Raw genomic sequence first — 18,396 nt, forward strand, 5'->3', positions numbered from 1 at the left:
GTTCAATACCTGCGTTCCACACTTAAAATGTGCACATACAACTGCTCTCAACAGAAACCAATAGGCACTTCCCTAGAGCCCAAAAGCCAGCATCTTCCTGAACGAGGGCCAGGGCAAAGGCGCCACCAACACAGCAGCTACGCGCACAGTGGGCCACCCGGCCTGGCTCGGAGCCTTCCCGTCACCAGGCACAGCCCTGTTGCTGTCAGGTCCAGGAGACTGGGCAGACCAAATCCAGGCAGGGTCTGTGCACAGGTCCTGATAGGTGCCACCCACCCATGGGGCTGTTTCAGGCCAGGGGACACAACACACCAGCTAAAGGCTGTGCCCACCTGGCTCACTGGGTCTGAAATCAGGCTGTGCCCACCTGGCTCACTGGGTCTGAAATCACGTGCTCGGCGCTGACCACTCCCACCACCCTCGGCAGCCACCACTGTCATCTCCAGCCCACAGCCAAGAGCCCCAGACTCCAAGAGGGGTGTCCTGCGCTGGGTCAGGGTCAGCCGGGCCCACTGTGATGCTTCAGAAGGAGGTCTCTCTGCAGCAGTGGCTCCATTCAAATTGTCTCAAACTAAGCAGCACAAATCAGAGCCAGTCACACTGCACATCCAATGCTGGTCAATGTCAGCTGGGGAAAGCCACCAGCAACTGGGGTGCCAGCTCACACCACGGCCCAGACTCACCTCTGTCCCAGCTCAGTGCCCCCAGCTCACACCACGGCCCAGACTCACCTCTGTCCCAGCTCAGTGCCCCCAGCTCACACCACGGCCCAGACTCACCTCTGTCCTAGCCTCAGAGCCCCTACTTCACAGCCACAGCCCGGACTCACCTCTGTACCAGCCTCAGAGCCCCCAGTTCACCGCCACAGCCCGGACTCACCTCTGTCCCAGCTCAGAGCCCCCAGTTCACTGCCACAGCCTGGACTCACCTCTGTCCCAGCTCAGAGCCCCCAGTTCACTGCCACAGCCTGGACTCACCTCTGTCCCAGCTCAGAGCCCCCAGTTCACAGCCACGGCCCGGACTCACCTCTGTCCCAGCTCAGTGCCCCCAGCTCATACCACGGCCCAGACTCACCTCTGTCCTAGTCTCAGAGCCCCCAGTTCATAGCCACGGCCCGGACTCACCTCTGTCCCAGCTCAGAGCCCCCAGCTGACAGCCACAGCCCGGACTCACCTCTGTCTCAGCGTCAGAGCCCCCAGTTCACAGCCACGGCCCGGACTCACCTCTGTCTCAGCGTCAGAGCCCTCACAGGACGGGGCTCTATGGCTGACAAGCCAGCCTCCCTCCCTAATCCCACCAACCATTCCTGCAGGGCGAGGGCCAGCTCCCTTCACACCATGCACCATGAGGGGCTGCACACCCACATTCTGAACCCTCCTGGTTGCATAAAGCACACACACAACCTTAGAAACGGGACAACAGCCACACTATAACTTGAAAAAATAATAACTAGGATTTTATTTTAAAAACAGGCTTCACAGTCTGTGTAGAAATGGCTGATTTCAGGGCTGAGGCAGGGAAAAGAGCTGGAGCCTGTCGAGGTGCAGGAAGTGAGGATGGCTCCCCAGTAGCCTGCCGGTAACACAGAGCAAAGCAAGCGGCAGCGAACACAGGAACCCAGGAACCCATGAACCTAGGAACCCATGAACCTAGGAACCCATGAACCCACGGACCCAGAACCCATGAACCTAGGAATCCACAAACCCAGGAACCCACAGACCCACAGACCCAGGAACCCATGAACCCACAGACTCACGAACCCATGAGCCCACAGATCCATGAACCCACGAACCCAAGAACTCACGAACCCAGGAACCCACAGACCCAGGGACCCAGGCACCCAAGAACCCTGGAACCCATGGACTCAGAAACCCACAGACCCAGGAACCCACAGACCCAGGAACCCACAGACCCAGGGACCCAGGCACCCAAGAACCCCGGAACCCATGGACTCAGAAACCCACAGACCCAGGAACCCACAGACCCAGGAACCCACAGATCCAGGAACCCACAAACCCATGGACCCACAAACCCAGGAACCCATGAACCCAAGGTCCCAGGAACCCACAAACCCATGGACCCACAAACCCAGGAACCCACAGATCCATGGACCCAGGAACCCACAAACCCAGGAATCAGGAACCCAGGAACCCACAGACCCAGGTGAGGTGGGGGTGGCGGGAAAGCACGTCCACACGGAGCCACGAGTGAGTGCAGAGAGAATGAGGGAAGTACTTTAAAACCATCACTTGACCAACATCCCAACACAACAGTCTCAGGCAAGATGCATCCATGATGCTGGACCCGCAGAGAACGTATGGCGAGAAACAGAGCTCACAGCCTCAAAGTGACCCCCAAAAGATGCTCAGCAGTCACCAAGGAAAAACAGTAACAGCAGGGGTACCCGGCAGGCACCTGAACCCAGCGATCAATGTGAACACCCCAAGAGCATCCTGCGGGGCACCCAGGACACAAACACAGGAACCTGAATTTCCCCTTTTTTTTTTTTTTTTTTTGAGACAGAGTCTTTCTCTGTCGCCCAGGCTGGAGTGCAGTGGTGCGATCTCAGCTCACTGCAGCCTCCGCCTCCCAAGTTCAAGCGATTCTCCTGCCTCAGTCACCCAAGTAGCTGGGATTACAGGCACACGCCACCACACCTGGCTAGTTTTTGTATTTGTAGTACAGACAGGGTTTTGCCATGTTGGCCAGGCTTGTCTCAAACTCCTGATCTCAGGTGATCCGCCCACCTCAGCCTCCCACAGTGCTGGGATTACAGGCATGTATCACCACCATGCCTGGCCTGGAACCTGATTATTTAATTCTGAAGAAATGTCAGACAATCTCAAAACAGGCCAACTCTACAAAATGACCAGCCAGAAACCTTCAGAAGCATTGGGTGAGGAAAGAGCTCGGCGAGACCCGGCCCAGACTTGGCGGGGGGGGGGGGGGGGGGGGTCCCAATGCAGCACGTGACCCTGGGTCAGAAAAAGGGCAGGGAGGACATGTCCCAAATCTGCCTGAGCACCGTCAGATGCCAGCACCACGCCACACTGACGCCGCACTACTGGCTGTGACTACTGCCTGTGGTCACGTGAGATGTGAACGCCTGGAGGGTCTGCATGCCTTCGATAGAGAAACGATGACACGTGTGTGCAAGAGTCACACTCTCGGCTGGGCACGGTGGCTCACGCCTGGAATCCCAGCACTTTCGGAGGCCGAGGCGGGCGGATCACGAGGTCAGGAGATCGAGACCACGGTGAAGCCCCGTCTCTACTAGAAATAAAAAAAAAAATTAGCCAGGCGCAGCGGTGGGCGCCTGTAGTCCCAGCTACTCCGGAGGCTGAGGCAGGAGAATGGCGTGAGCCCGGGAGGCAGAGCTGGTAGTGAGCTGAGATCGCACCACTGCACTCCAGCCTGGGCAACAGAGCAAGACTACATCTCAAAAAAAAAAAAAAAAAAAAAAAAAGAGTCACACTCTCATAACTCACAGACTTTAATACATCAGACAGGCCGGGCGCGGTAGCTCACACCTGTAATCCCAGCACTTTGGGAGGCCAAGGCGGGTGGATTATGAGGTCAGGAGATTGAGACCATCCTGGCCCAACGTGGTGAAACCCCATCTCTACTAAAAATATAAAAATTAGCTGGGCGTGGCCAGGCACGGTGGCTCATGCCTGTAATCCCAGCACCTTGGGAGGCCGAGGCGGGCGGATCACGAGGTCAGGAGATCAAGACCATCCTGGCTAACACGGTGAAACCCTGTCTCTACTAAAAATACAAAAATCTAGCCGGGTGTGGTGGCGGGCGCCTGTAGCCCCAGCTACTCCGGAGGCTGAGGCAGGAGAATGGCATTAACTCGGGAGGCAGAGCTTGCAGTGAGCCAAGATCGCGCCACTCACTCCAGCCTGGGCAACAGAGTAAGACTCCATCTCAAAAAAACAAAACAAAACAAAACAATTAGCTGGGTGTGATGACACGTACCTGTAGTCCCAGCTACTCAGGAGGATGAGGCAGGAGAATCACTTGAACCCGGGGGGCGGAGGTTGCAGTGAGCCGAAATCACACTACTGCACGCCAGCGTGGTGACAGAGTAAGACTCCGTTTAAAAAAAAAAAAAATCAGATAAAGTGTGCTCACAAAGCAGCAGCCAGGGCAAGTGTCCAGCAGCGCCAATGCGGAACACCTAGCGGTGTCCAAGCAGCAGCTCTGGCACGCGAGAGGCACATGCAGCACAGGAGAGCCCACGTCTGCTGCCAACAGCAGCTCCCTGCCGGGAGCCCAGGAGACAGGGATTGTGAGTGCTGCGCAGGGAGGGGAGGAGACCCTCCTGTGGAACACGCATTTCCCACAGGAAGGAAGGCGTTACTCAGGTCGTCACCGACACGTGTGTTGGCTTCCAAGGTGCCAGCAGGGCCATTATACCAATCTCCCGTAACTGACGGGCTTCAAATAACAAAAGTATACTCTCAGAGTTCTGGAGGCCAGAAGCCCAAACCGGAGGTATCAACAGCTGCCTCCTTCTGGAGGCTGAGGGGAACCGGTTCCAGCCTCTCTCCAGTCTCCAGCGGCTCCAGGAGTCCTCGGCATTTCCTGGCTTGTAGCTGTACCACTGCAATCTCTGCCTCTGTCACCAGGCGGCCTTCTTCCCATTGCCACAGAGTCTCTGTGTCACTATCTCTTCTCATAAGGACACCAATAATTGGGTGAGAGCCCACTCTAATCATATGACTTCATCTTAATTTACATTAATTACAATAGCATCTGGCCGGGCACGGTGGCTCACGCCTGTAATCCCACCACTTTGGGAGGCCGAGGCAGGCAAATCATGAAGTCAGGAGATCGAGACCATCCTGGCTAACATGGTGAAATCCTGTCTCTACTAAAAATACAAAAAATTAGCTGGGCATGGTGGCACATGCCTGTGGTCCCAGCTACTTGGGAGGCTGAGGCAGAAGAATTGCTTGAACCCAGGAGGTGGAAGTTGCAGTGAGCTGAGATCATGCCACTGCACTCCAGCTTGGGCAACAGAGTGAGACTCCATCTCAAAAAAAAAAAAAAAAAAAATTACAATAGCATCTGCAAAGACTATTTCTAAACAAAGTCACATTTGCAGGTATTGGGGATGCAGACTTGAACATAACCTCCTGGGGGATGCAATTCCACACACACAATGCCAGGCCCGTCTCCCCTTACAATAAACTGAGCCATGAGGATGCAGCACCAGTCATGAGGCATGATGGACAGCAAGTCCCTCCCCCTTGGCGGTTCTCAGAGACCAGTCCGCATGAGGGAAGTCTGGGGAAGGAGGAGTTCAGGACCAGAGGAAGCCCCTGCCGAAGCTGGCAAAGCCCAGAGATACGGAAATTGTGACAGATGGTGGCAGTGAGGATGCTGCAGGACCCCATCACAGCAGGACAGCCTTTTTGAGGGGGGTTCAGAGAGGTCCCTCTAAGGCAGTGACATTGAAGCCAGGACTGAAAGCTAAACAACAGAGGCCCGGAAAAGGAGACAAAGGCCAGAACAAGTGGGAAAAGAGACCTCTGGGTTCGAGGTAGATGTAGAAGAGACATGGGAAGTGAGAGAAACCTGGCTCCAGCTGCTGGAACTCACTGTCCCTGCCTCCAACAGGTGAGGAGTGGGAGCCAGCGGAGAGGACCACAACCTGAGCTCCGGGAGGCACAGCTGGCATCGGGCATCCCTCGCCCCTACTCCAGGACCTCTCAGCACCGGCCCCTCTGAACAGGAAGCGGTCCCTCCCAAGCCCATGAGCACCGCCCTGAGCCCAGGCGATGCCTTCTCCCCACACTAAGTGGGCTCACTTCAGAGGACAGCTACAACGAACTCACTTCCACTTTTCCTGCATTAAGTCGCCATCCTCACTCCCAAAGGCTCCCTGTAACTGCACTGTAACTCGCTTCCTTGTAACTGCACTGGTGACTTAAGCCGACAACCCCAGGGGCTTTCCCTGCCTCTCCTTCCACCTCTGCACCCAGCTCAAGCCTGATCCTCAAGGTCTGGAGGGCCGCAGCAGCCTACACCCGTTCCCATCCACTGGGCAACTCGGCCCGACCTCAACAGAAAGCAGATCATGGCACTCTGGCCCCCAGAAACAGCCTCCTCAGCCCTTAGGACAGAGGCCAAAATCCTCACCCTGGTCCCCCAACTACCCCATCGTCTCCCCTCGCTCCCCGGGTTCTGGCCACACCAGTGCCCTGCAGACCCCTAGGAGGGTCAAACGCAGAGCTGGAGTTCCACGGGGGCAGCAGGGACGAGCCCCCACCACAGGCAGTGCCTCCGCTCATATGGCCGCCTCACGGGACAGTGGCAAAATGCCCTCGGCTGGCGGCTCTGGCCACTCTCATTCTCCAGGACTCCATCCTCCAAAACGCACCAAAGCAGTTTCTATTTTTCTGTGTTTTAACTCGATCCACATGGAGTCAGATACAGCATTCGTAGAGCCATGAATTAGTTTCCTACAACCAACTATCACAAAGTGGTGGCTTAGGACAGAAATGAACTAGCCAGCTGTCCTTGGAGGCTGGGAGTCCAAGACCAAGATGCTAGCAGGGCCACGCCCCTCTGAAGGCTCTGGGGAGGGATGTGCTCAGGACTTCCTCCTGGCTCTGGCGTCACTCCAATCTTCCCACCGCATTCTCCCTGTGTGTGCCTGTGTCCAAGTCTCCCGATTTTATAATGACATCAGTCATTTTGGGGCAGGACTCACCATGCTCCAGTGTGATCCCATCTTAACTAATTACATCTGCAACAACCCTATTTCCAAGTAAGTGCACATTCTGAAGTACTGGGGGATCAGGACTTCAGTGTGTGACTTTGGGAGTGGACGTCATTCAGCCCATAACCAGCTGTATTTTATTTCCCCATGGCAACACATACAGGGTGCTAGCTCACAAACCAACACTGAGTGACTCCCAAGCGTGCAGAGGCCTCACCCCTGCCACTCTGCAGTGGGCACTTCCATCCCTCAGCCCTGTCCTCGGGTACTTACTACCCCTACGCACACAGCCCGCAGGCACCGCTGCTCCTGGACTGTGCCCCAGCGCACCCCTCAAAGCATCATCTGCTGGCTGGAAGGCACGTCAGGGTGTATCTCTTTGCCAACACAGCCCCACTCCACACCTCCCAATAGGGCTGTGTGAACCTTCTGTCAAGTCATCGCTGACATTATCACGTCACTATAAATAGTGTTTCCAGTTAGGCCACACAGTGGGGTCTGTTCTCCAAAGTTCATAACTCCATCCTTTTTACGAATGCAAAGTTTCTGCCCAGTATAAACTCTTGCCTCAAACTCCCCAGCAGATTTACAAACCTCCTAGGAATGAGCCCTTTGGTCAAAGACGTCAGGACACCTTCAGCCCTTCTGCTCCTAGTCCCGCCTTGTGCTCAGGGCTGGCAGGGGTGTGCTCTAGCCCACTCGGGGCACCCCTCACCCTCATCTTGCAGCTCCCTGAGAAGGGGGGCACGTGAAGACCACACCTCTTCTCTCCTCCACTTCTGTAAGGAGCCCACTCCCAGGATGCCTGCTCAGCTTTCAGGGTCTTCTCTCGCCCCAGCTTTAGAAAATGCTTAAGGCACCTTCCTTGGTCCAGAGACCACGTCCTTCCGGCCTGGCTCATGGCACACTCTGCACTCCACCCTGGTCTGCATCTCTGTCTGTTCCTGGACTCCGTGTCCAACGCTTGCTGCTGTTGCCACTGTTCTAGGATTTGTCCTCCGCTCCTCCAACCCTTCCAATGACGTGTGTATGCTTCACACGCAAGGGCTCCCTCCTCTTCTCCAAATGCCCATGTCGGGACCCATCTTCACACTTATCTCTAAGCCTATATTTACAGGGCTGCTTTTCACAGGGGGTTTTAAATTACTTTTTCTGGTCCCTGCACTCTGTATCTCAGCTCCCTCGGTCTTCCCTGCTTTTCCTGGCTTCTGCTTTCAGACTGGAAGTTTCCTCTGATGTTGCTCATTCTGGCTCCCCATTCACACACAGAGGGAAGAGCAGTGCTGCCTCACTGCAGAGGGATGCAGGGGCTGCATCCTCCCTTCAGATGGCAAGAGAACTCACCCTGAGACCAGCCTGGCCAACATGGTGAAACCCCATCTCTACTAAAAATACAAAAATTAGCTGAGCATGGTCGCAGGTGCCTATAATCCCAGCTACTCAGGAGGCTGAGGCAGGAGAATTGCTTGAATCTGGGAGGTGAAGGTTGCAGGGAGGTGAAGGTTGCAGTGAGCTGAGATTGCACCACTGCACTCCAGCCTGGGTGACAGAGTGAGACTCCATCTCAAAATAAATAAATAAATAAATAAATAAATAAATAAATAAATAAATAAAGTTTATAGAGAGAGGCAAAAGACCCAGAATAGCCAACATGATATTAAAGGAGAAGAACAAAGTTGGAGGATTGACACCATCCAACTCAGACTTATCATAAAGTTGCTGTAATCAAGACAGTGTGTGGCCAGGCACAGTGGCTCATGCATGTAATCCCTGTGCTTTGGAAGGCTGAGAGAAGAGGATCGCTCAGACCCAGGAGTTCAAGACCAGCCTGGGCAACATAGCAAGACTCCATCTCTACATAAAATTTTAAATTTACCTGCGTGCCTATAATCCTAGCTACTTAGAAGGCAGAGGTGGGAGGATTGCTTCAGCCGGAGAGGTGGAGGATGCAGTGATCCATGATTGCACTGCTGCACTCCAACCTGGGTGACACAGCAAGACCCTGTCTCAAAAAAAAAAAGATAGTGTGGGACGGGCAAAAGAATAGGCAATTGGATCAACAGAACAGGCAGAATAGAGAGCCCAGATATAGAACCACATAGTCACTGATCTTTGACAAAGGAGCAATGGCAAAACAATAGAGAACAGACAGTCTTTTCAACAAATGCTGCTGAAAAACTAGACATTCACAAGAAAAAAAGACATGAGACCAGGTGTGGTGGCCCATGCCTGTAATCCCAGCACTTTGGAAGCCCGAGGCGGGTGGATCACTTGAGGTCAAGAGTTCGAGATCAGCCTAGCCAAAATAGTGAAACCCCATCTCTACTGAAAATATAAAAATTAGCTAGGTGTGGTGGCGTGCGCCTGTAACCCCAGCTACTCAGGAGGCTGAGGCAGGAGAATCACCTGAATCCGGGAGGCGAAGGTTGCAGTGAGCTGAGATCACGCCCCTGCACTACAGCCTGGGCCACACAGCAAGATTCTATCTCAAAAAAAAAAAAAAAAAGACATGGAGTGTATGGACACCCTTCACGAAAACTAACTCAAAATGGATCACAGACCTAAAGTAAAAGGCAAAACTATTAAAATCCTAGAAGATAGATAACACAGGAGAAAAATATAGATGACTTTGGGTTTGGCGATGACTTTTCAGATACAACACTGAAAGCACGACCCATGAAAGAAAGAATTGTTAAGTTCATTAAAATTAAAAATATCTGCTCTGCAAAAGACACTGTCAAGACAATACAAAACAAGTTCCAGACTGAAAGAAAATATTTGCAAAAGACTTATCTGACAAAGAACCATTATCCAAAATATAGAAAGATATTTTAAAACTCAACAATAAGAAAACAACCCCAGCCTGGTCAACATGGTGAAACCCCATCTCTACAAAAAAACTACAAAAATTAGCCGGGCGTGGTGGCACACACCTGTAATCCCAGCTACTCGGGAGGTCGAAGTAGAAGAATCACTTGAACCCAGAAGCTGAGGTTGCTGTGAGCCGAGATCATGCCACTGCACTCCAGCCTGGGTGACAGAGTCAGACCATGTCTCCACAAAAAAAAAAAAAAAAAAAAAAAAAAAGGCCAGGAGCAGTGGTTCATGCCTGTAATTCCACTTTGGGAGGCCAAGGCAGGTGGAACAACTGAGGTCAGGAGTTCGAGACCAGCCTGGCAAATGTGGTGAAATCCCGTTTCTACTAAAACTACAAAAATTAGTCGGGCATGGTGGCAGGTGCCTGTAATCCTAGCTACACGGGAGGCTGAGGCAGGAGAATTCCTTGAACCCGGGAGGCGCAGGTTGCAGCGAGCCAAGATAGCACCACTGCACTCCAGCCTGGGCAACAAGAGCGAAACTCCATCTCAAAAAAAAAAAAGAAAAAAGAAAGAAAGAAACCAACCCAACTAAAATAGTGGAGCAAACACTTTAACAGACACCTCAACCAACTGGGGCCGGGTGTGGTGCTCATGCCTGTAATCCCAGCACTTTGGGAGACCAAGGCAGATGGATCACCTGAGATCAGGAGTTCGAGACCAGGCTGGCCAACATAGCGAAACCCCATCTCTATTAAAAATACAAAAATTAGCTGGGCGTGATGGCAGGCGCCTGTAATCACAGCTCCTCGGGAGGATGAGGCGGAGGTTGCAGTGAGCCGAGATCGCACCAGTGCACTCCAGCCTGGGCAACAAGAGTGAAACTCTGTCTCAAAACAAAACAAAACAAAACAAAAGCCCACTACACACAAGGTACCACTCCACACCCATCAGAATGTCCAAAATCCAGAACACTGACCACACCAAGTGCTGAGGAGGATGTGGAGCAACTGTGTACACGACCCAGCAATCCTGCTCCTTGGTATTTACCCAAAGGAACCAAAAACTTATGTCCACACAAAACCTGCACACAGACGCCCATAGCAGCTGTAAGTGCCAAAACTTAAAAACAACCAGATTTCCTGTAGGTGAGTGGATAACGTGTGATACATTCAGACAGTATAATATTATTTGGCACTAAAAAGAAATGAGCTATCAAACCACCAAAAAATACAGAAGATATTTAAATGCATATCACTAAGTGAAAGAAACTAGTCTAAAATGGCTACATATTGTATGATTCCAACCATACGGCATTCTGGAAAAGGTTAACTGTAGAGACTACTAAAAAGACAGAAACAAAAAAACAGTGGCTGCCAGGGGCCAGGGGTAGACAGAGGTGAGGCAGGGCACAGATTTTTTTTTTTTTTTTTTTTTTTTTTTTTTTTTTTTTTTTTTTTTTTTGAGACGGAGTCTCGCTCTGTCACCCAGGCTGGAGTACAGTGGCGCGATCTCTGCTCACTGCAAGCTCCGCCTCCCGGGTTCACGCCATTCTCCTGCCTCAGCCTCCCGAGTAGCTGGGACTACAGGCGCCGCCACCTCGCCCGGCCAATTTTTTTGTATTTTAAGTAGAGACGGGGTTTCACCGTGTTAGCCAGGATGGTCTCGATCTCCTGACCTCGTGATCCGCCCGTCTCAGCCTCCCAAAGTGCTGGGATTACAGGCTTGAGCCACCGCGCCCGGCTAGGGCACAGATTTTTAAGGCAGTGAAACTATCCTGCATGATACTATGATACTATAATGGTTGACAAAGGTCATTACACATTTGTCTAAATCCATAGACTGTAACACCAAGAGTGAACCTGATGTCAACTATGGACTCTGGGTAACAAGCATGTGTCCATACAGGTTCATCAACTGTAGCAAACGCACCACTCCGGTGGGGGACACTAGTCATGCAGGAGGCCCTGCATGTGTGGGGGCAGAAGGTATAGTGTCTAGGAACTCCATTTTTTTTTCTTGAGATGGAGTTTCGCTGTTGCTGCCCAGGCTGAAGTGCAATGGTGTGATCTCAGCTCACTGCAACTTCAGCCTCCCAGGTTCAAGTGATTCTCCCACCTCAGCCTCCCAAGCAGCTGGGATTGCAGGTGCCCATTACCACCACATCCAGCTATTTTTTGTATTTTTTAGTAGACACGGGGTTTCACCATGTTGGCCAAGCTGCTCTTGAACTCCTGACCTCAGGTGGCCTGCCTGCCTCTGCCTCCCAAAGTGCCTGGATTACAGGTGTGAGCCACCGTGCCCTGCTGAACTCACTATTTTTAAGTGCACTGAAACCACATTTGAAGTATTCCTTTTGCAACCCAACAAAGGAGAAGAAACTCAAATCTTTTTTTTTTTTTTTTTTTTTTTTTTCTTTTGAGATGAAGCCTCACTCTGTTGCCTAGGCTCACTGCAGCCTCCACCTTCCTGGCTGAAGCAATCCTCCCATCTCAGCCTCCCAAGTAGCCAGGACTACAGGTGCACACCACCATATCCGGTTAATTTTTTGTTTATTTTTCGTAGAAAAGGGGGTCTCACTATATTGCCCAGGCTGGTCTCCAACTCTTGGGCTCAAATGATCCTCCTGCCTCAGCCTTCCAAAATGCTGGGGTTACAGGTGTAAGCCACCAAGCCTGGCCAAGTAATTCAAACTGTAAAATGAAGATTATCATTGTAACCACTCCACTGGTGAGAACAGGCTGCACCATATCACCACATGGAAAAAGACAAACTGTGCCAAGTAATTTGTGAGGTAAAGAACACAGGTGAGCTCTGGACAGCTGCACAAAGCCCCGGGTTCAGACACCAGTTGGACCCACTCACTAGCCAGGCCAAGTAACCTCACCTCTCTGGGCATGGGTTCCTTGGAAACTGAAAAGGAGAAGAAACCACCCACTTCATGAGGCTTCAAGGAATCAAATTAAACTAAATAACACATGTGACAGTTCCTGAGTCCCTGACACACATTTTTAAATTATGACCACTTACAACAAATGCTTAAAAGACTGAAGTTCGATTTTTCTTTAATATCTTTGTGGAAAACACCAAAAGGGTTTATATAAAAATTTTTAATTTCCTTTTTTTTTTTTTTTTTTTGAGACGGAGTCTCATTCTGTTACCAGGGTGGAGTGCAGTGCCGCAATCTCAGCTCACTGCAACCTCCGCCTCCTGGGTTCAAGTGATTCTCCCACCTCCGCCTCCCAAGCAGCTGGGATTGCAGGCGCCCATCACCCCCACGTCCAGCTATTTTTTGTATTTTTAGTAGAGACGGGGTTTCACCGTGTTGGCCAGGATGGTCTCGATCTCCTGACCTCGTGATCTGCCCGTCTCGGTCTCCCAAAGTGCTGGGATGACAGGTGTGAGCCACCGCACCCAGCCTTTATTTCCTTTTTTAAAACAAAACATTTTCCCTGTTCCCAATACACCGGTTTAAAATACCTAAGTGGGCCGGGCACGGTGGCTCAAGCCTGTAATCCCAGCACTTTGGGAGACCGAGACGGGCAGATCACGAGGTCAGGAGATCGAGACCATCCTGGCTAACACGGTGAAACCCCGTCTCTACTAAAAAACACAAAAAAATTAGCCAGGTGTGGTGGCGGGCGCCTGTAGTCCCAGCTACGCGGGAGGCTGAGGCAGGAGAATGGTGTGAACCCGGGAGGCAGAGCTTGCAGTGAGCCGAGATCCAGCCACTGCACTCCAGCCTGGACGACAGAGCGAGACTCCGTCTCAAAAAAAAAAAAATAAAATAAAATAAAATACCTAAGTGTTTCCTTCGTGTTTTTTTTTTCTTTTTTTTTTTTTTTTTTNTCTATCAGTATGTAGTTAGAATTGTCTCCTAAATGGCAGATTAATAGAATTCTTGACAGTTTTTAAGACCTTAGAAGGTTATTCATGGAATTGAAGAGACCTTTTTTTTGTGATCATTTTATCATTCTAATTTCCTTACTCTATTTGTGGTTCAATGTGGGTTAGCACTATTGAGAATCAGAAAACTATAGTGGAAAATTTAGAGGAAGAAATGAATTGATAAATCCTTCTAAAATAGTCATCTCAAGCATGAAGATCGTAAGTGTTTTAATGGATTAGTATCACCCTTCTGTGGGAGAGAAAAGTATTTTATTTAGCTGTATAGCATTAGCAGTCTTAGAATTTACACAGCTATTTTCTTTTTTTTTTTTTTTTTTTTTTTTGTTTGTGAGACGGAGTCTCGCTCTGTCGCCCAGGCTGGAGTGCAATGTCATGATCTCGGCTCACTGCAAGCTCCGCCTCCCGGGTTCACGCCATTCTCCTGCCTCAGCCTCCCGCGTAGCTGGGACTACAGGCGCCTGCCACCACGCCCGGCTAGTTTTTTGTATTTTTAGTAGACGGGGTTTCACCGTATTAGCCAGGATGGTCTCGATCTCCTGACCTCGTGATCTGCCCGCCTCCGCCTCCTAAAGTGCTGGGATTACAGGCGTGAGCCAACGCGCTCGGCCTTCTTCGTTCTTTTATCTACCAGTTAAAAATGTGTACTCTCGCGGATTAGAGCCTCTTCCTATTTCTGTTTCCTGTGCACAGCATTGCATGTGAGCAACTACCTCTATAACTAGAAAGACCTCAAAAGCATGCACACACACACAAAAAAATTGCTTTGGCATTTTCTCTTATATACTCCAAATAGTAACAAAAACGTTCTGTGGGCCTCACGTCCAACCTAAGTCAGGAAACATAAGGAGCCATCCAAAGGGGCGGAACCATTACCAAGGCCTCAGTGAGTGTGACCCTCAAAGTCGCAACACAGAACACAACAGAGGGACGAAGCTGCAGAACCAGGTTCTAAGTTCACGGGACAGCACGGGGAATCATCTATCAAGCCATAGGAGGGGATCAGGACTGCCAGTGCCCAGCGCACAAGGAGGACTCAAGGAGGGGGACAATGGCACCGGACGAGGGAAAACTACAACTGTCTGAAAGAACTATCACCTAGTTTTCCTGCGCTAACTAACCCAATTTAAAGAAAAGCCACTGTTTCTAAACAATGCCAATTTCCATTTTGGGGTAACATTCAAGAGCTTCGAATAAATGAAAAACATTTCCCAGCCTTCTACCTTCGGGGAGCAAGGCTGCACTTCCCTTCTAGCACCCACTCTGATGAGGGACAAGCTCAGGCGACAGGAGAGTGTTTAAAGCAGCATCAATATGCTCAGGTCAAATTTCTTAAATATTGTGAAACGGAAGCCCATTATTTTCCTTTTTTGTTTTAAGACTAGTCAAGTGTCGTAGTGAGAAGGGGGAAAGAGTGGAACAAGGAGTTCGATCTGTAACGGACTGAACAAGCAACAGAGACAACTCACTCCCTTGGCACCAGCCACAAGCACATTCTTGAAGCCAAACTCATCCATCTTACAAAGTTCTTCGTACTGGGAGATCATCATAGAAACATTAAGTGTGAGTCTGGTTTGAGTTTAAAACGAAAAGTGCTTTAAAGTTATGGAAGCTTAGCTTCAAAGAAGAGGCACCAAGGATGGCGTGCGAAAACTCACGAGGCCACTTAACACAGGCTGCGTGGGAAACAGGGGCTCCGCGACTGCGCTCAGATTAAGGGAAAAAGACGCCCCTCTAGAGTCGGGCAGCAGCGGGCGGGCACCGGCGCCTTCTCCACACGGGAGAATCTCGGCGATTTACACCCTCCAGGCTACGCAGAAAAAGCGGCTTTGGAATCCGCCGCAAGTCCCCTCCTCGGGTCGTCGGGTAAGTCTGGCCTCCCGCGTCCGGGTCCCCTTCGGGACGCCCCAAGGCCCCGTTTACCGCAGCGACTCCCCGCCTCTCGCGCCACCGAACCACGGCGCGGAGCTACCAGGCCGGGCCTCGCCTCGTGCGGGGAAGTCGCTCCGGCGGGCGGCGCGGACGGCTGGGGCTCGGAGCGCAGGGCCGCGCGCCCACGACCGCCCGCGCCCTCCACGTGCTGCGGGCAACGGTCGGAGCCGGTGCGCCGAGGCATGGACGGCGTGGACAAGAGGGGAGGTGACGGCGGCGCGCTCCGCCCGGGCTCGGTACCTGAGCGCGGCCGCCGGGCGGCGGAGCGAGAGGACAGCCGGCCGCCCAGGCCCCACTCGCTCAGGGCGACGCGCCTCAGCCGCAGCGGAACAAAACCGCGGCCGCCGCCCCGCCCCCTCCGGCCGCCCTCATTGGCCGCCCGCGCCCCGCCGCCGCCGCGAACCCGTCAGCCACCGCCTTCTCCACGCCGGCCCTCAGCCGCGCCGCGCTGCGCCGACGGAGGGGGCGGGGCCTCCAGGCGTCCACCCTCCGCACCACCCACCGAGGCCGGAGCGCGCCCTGTGCGCCGGTTTGGCCCCGCCCCCTGGTCGACGCCCCGCCCCCTGCGCGCGTGCGTGCCCGGCGCTCGGCTGCGTTCTCCAGGCCGGGAAGGGAAGACTGGTGGCGGCGGCGACCTGAGGCGGCGGGGAGGGACGCGCAGCGGGGAGGGCCCAGCCGGCACTAGCCGTGGCTCAGGCGGTGGCCCAGCCCGGAGCGCGCAGTCTCGGAGCCCGAGGCTCGCCGCTGCCGCCTTCCCGCCTGCCGTCTGCCCGCTGTGTAGCCGTGGGCAGGTCACTCGCGCTCTCGGGTCGCACTTTTCTGCACCGGCACAGTGTGAATTAGGCCTTCGCTCATGGGCGCCCGGGGGGACCGTGCTGCAGGGCTCCTTCTGGCGATAGGCGGGGTTGGGGCCTGGTTCCGTCTGAGCACAGCAGGCCCAGGGAGACCGGGCTCTTGGGGGTCCCTGGTGATGAGCACCCTGCAGAGGAGAGGGTAGCGGGCAGCGGAAGGAGGCCGTGCCCCGCTCTCGGGGTCTCCAGCAAACTCCCAGGAAGGGGGTCCCTGCCTCCCTCTCCAGCCTCTTTTGCTGGGGGTCGGGTGTGTCCTGGGTGAGATGAGCCACCTGACCCAGGGCGGGCCTCTGACGGCCAGGTGTGCTGGCCCTGGGCCGTGTGGATATCCGCCGACTCTGGAGATTCCACTGAGGGAGGGTGGGATTTGTTTCAGACCAGATGGTTTCTCAAAGGTGCGGGAGAAAAATGCTCCCCACCCTTGGAGAGGGGTCCCTGGGGTGGGAGGGGCCTGAGGGACCCTGCAGTCCAGTGCCTCCCCATGTGTATCCCCAAGCCCTGAGGGTTGGTGGGGGTGGTGAGAAGGGGTAGTCTAACGGGAGAAAGAGCTACCTGTGTCCTTTGGCCACCGTGGGGCTCGATGGCCGGGTCCCACAGTGGACACTGAGACAGATGCATGGAGGTCGGCTGGTTCTGGGAATAGGCTTGGGTGAGGCCACGCAGCACCCCTGGCGCTGCATGTTGGGGAAGGCATCGGGGCTCCCGGGGGTCAGGCTGGGGCCTCCAACACGTTCTGGGCCTGGTAAGGCTAGTCCTGTGCAGGCTGTGAAGCCAGGCCAGCTGACACCAGGATGGGCTGGAAAGAGCCTCACCTGACTGAAAGAGCGGGAGTCCCAGCGGGGCTGGGGAGGGGAGAAGGGCTGGAGCAGGCGTCCAGGCCGTTCTCTCTGCTGGGGTCCGGTGATCGCCACCTGCAACAGTTAGGTTGTGCTGACCAGGTTACCCAAGGACAAGTGTCTTTGTGACCTGGACCAGAGCAGAAAGTGGCCACAACAGGATGAGGGCAACTGTGCCCAGGGCGAGGCTCTGCCCATAGCAGCCCCTCCTGAGCTTGGTTTCCGTCCTGGCCCCTCTGGACCGGAGTCAACCACCTCAAATCACAAAGGTCAAAGCTGTGTGACTGATTCAGTTATATTACCCACCCCTCTCAGCCCTTATTTGGGTAATTATTAAGGGCTTTTAGTAGATTAAGAAATAGAGTCGACTGATAGAGTCGACTGGACGCGATGACTCATGCCTGTAATCCTAGCACTTTGGGAGGCTGAGGCGGGTGGATCACCTGAGGTCAGGACTTCAAGACCAGCCTGGCCAACATGGGGAAACCCGGTCTCTACTAAAAATACAAAAATTAGCCAGGCATGGTGGCGGGCACCTGTAATCCCAGCTACTTGAGAGGCGGAGGTAGAAGAATCGCTTGAACCTGGGGGGCGGAGGTTGCAGTGAGCCGAGATCGCGTCACTCCAGCCTGGGCAAAAGAGTGAAACTGTCTCAAAAAAAAAAAAATAGAGTGTGCCCCTTTAAAGTAATGTCCCATTTGACTTGATGATCTCCAGTAAAACCGAAAAGCATTTCAAAGCCTTCCTACAGGGCAGGTTGCAGGGAAACACTTGCAGGCCAGAGATAGTTGCTGGGTCTCAGAGCTCAGACCACTCCCTCATGTGGGAGGAGTCGGATCAGGGCCATGTTTCAGGCTGCTGTGGGGCAGTCATCACAGTGCCCTGTTATCTAGCCCTTGCTGTGGACTAGCCCATGGGAAGATGTTGGAATCCTCCCCATTTTACAGATAAGGAAGCTGAGCCTCAGAACAAAGGGATTTGTCCCACCATAGTGACAGTCTGTGGCTTTGCCACCACCCTCTCTCCTGACGGCCCTGTGAGAATGCTCCCATCCAGGAGAAGCCGCCTTGTCTTGGGTCCATGGTGGCCTGGCGCTGATGAAGCCCTGAAGGGAAGGGCGGTGCTGGCCTAGTGCCCACACCTTTCTGGTGCTGCACGGCTCTTCTGGGCAGGTTCCCTGGAGCCACTGGGATGGGGCTGGCTTGGGTAGCAGGGACCCTAGGATGGGCCTGACCAAGTCTCCCTTGCCTGACTGTGGGACTGAAGAAACACTGTCACAAAAGGTCACATGCTGGATGATTCCATTTACATGCAATGTCCGG

At 53.3% G+C, this 18,396-nt stretch overlaps 1 protein-coding gene across 1 annotated transcript in view; it reads right to left on the reverse strand.

Moving 5' to 3' along the window:
- Positions 1-15,486, reverse strand: part of FAM53A (family with sequence similarity 53 member A) — a 44,213-nt gene extending 28,727 nt beyond the window's left edge. Inside the window, exon 1 of the mRNA XM_025386091.1 lies at positions 14,679-15,486. The gene's annotated coding sequence lies outside the window, so the exon portion shown is untranslated. The remainder of the gene's footprint in view (positions 1-14,678) is intronic.
- Positions 15,487-18,396: the final 2,910 nt, after the last annotated feature.

The sequence above is a fragment of the Theropithecus gelada genome, chromosome 5 (assembly GCF_003255815.1).
Source record: "Theropithecus gelada isolate Dixy chromosome 5, Tgel_1.0, whole genome shotgun sequence".
Lineage (NCBI taxonomy): Eukaryota > Metazoa > Chordata > Mammalia > Primates > Cercopithecidae > Theropithecus > Theropithecus gelada.